The sequence below is a fragment of the Atta colombica genome, unplaced genomic scaffold (assembly GCF_001594045.1).
Source record: "Atta colombica isolate Treedump-2 unplaced genomic scaffold, Acol1.0 scaffold12, whole genome shotgun sequence".
NCBI classification, from domain to species: Eukaryota; Metazoa; Arthropoda; class Insecta; order Hymenoptera; family Formicidae; genus Atta; species Atta colombica.
The window spans coordinates 2740288-2741524 of NW_017259206.1; the positions used below are offsets into that span (position 1 = coordinate 2740288).

At 28.8% G+C, this 1237-nt stretch overlaps 1 protein-coding gene across 4 annotated transcripts in view; it reads left to right on the forward strand.

The window, feature by feature from the left end:
* The first annotated feature begins 235 nt into the window (after nt 1-235).
* Nucleotides 236-1237, forward strand: part of LOC108694418 (annexin B9-like) — a 6050-nt gene continuing 5048 nt past the window's right edge. For 2 of the 4 annotated variants that reach the window (XM_018203882.1, XM_018203883.1), the window contains exon 1: nt 238-416. The gene's annotated coding sequence lies outside the window, so the exon portion shown is untranslated. Of the gene's footprint in view, nt 417-1237 lie in introns of all 4 variants that reach the window. The other 2 variants (XM_018203884.1, XM_018203881.1) reach the window with 2 other exon arrangements.

Below are 1237 nucleotides of genomic sequence, written 5' to 3' on the forward strand. Positions count from 1 at the left end.
AGTTATCATGATATTATTTCTAATTCATGTCAATTAAAATTATAGCTAATACGTTTATAAATCAGTAATGAGTCTGTGACATATACAGTCTAATAATGTATGTACGACGGGTTTTTGATATTTTATATGCACATAGATATTGTTTTCATTGTAATTTTATCGATCTCGTATATGGCATCAATTCGACGGTTCACTCGCCATCTTTTGGCTTGCCACAGGATGCGTTCTCCACGTCATTATTCGATGCTACGTCGACAACCCCACCAGTACTGACCAGCACATAGTTTCTCTCTCCTCAATGCTGTCCTTAATATTGCTGCTGTCAGAACGTTCCCACCCAGTGTCAGTGCGAAACATTCACATTCGTGTAGATCGTGACGAAGAATCGTTCCGAAAGCCAGTGTTCTGCGCAAATTGTAAGTGAAGCTATAAACAATATAACATAAATGTAGATTAAAATGAATTATGATCTCTCTAATTAGCTGATACACGAAAAAAAACTATTATTAAAGCTAATATAACATTCTTTAAAAAAATATGTTGAGAGACTAATATATTATATATTTTATATATTATATATTTTATAAAAATATAAAAATATAATCAGTGTGCATTTGAAGTGATATGGGAGATTCCACCGTGTAGGTGGCCTTGATTAACTAATTGTTCAAGGCATTGCTTACCAAGTAATTGCAGCATGTTAATCATACTACAATTGTTTGACCTCAATTTTGAATTGTTAAATTTTAAATATGATTCAATTGTAATCATATTTAAGAAAAAATAGTAAAGAAAAATAGAGAAAGATTAATTTAGTAATGTAATCAGTAACTTTACGATCCTATTAATATTGAGAATTTAATTAATTTAGCGATAAACAAATTATTCATTTTTCTACAGACAATTCCACATAAAAAACTTGATACCAAAAATTTCGTGATTTTGAGAACTTTAGGAAATTTATAGACAATATATTTATCTTATAAGACATAATATGATTAAAGTTTGTTAAATTATTTAATTATTATCATTTCACGAACAATTAAAATCGATACTGAAAACTTTTTACATATATTGAATTATTTTTTTTAAAAACATACACCTATGCTTGTGTTCTCTAAGCAAAAAGACGTTATTAAGTTCGCATGAATCATTGTAGGAACTAAAGATTGAATAAGAAACGAAAGCCACTTCCGCCATCGTTGGCAATTATATTAATGGGTTACATATATATATA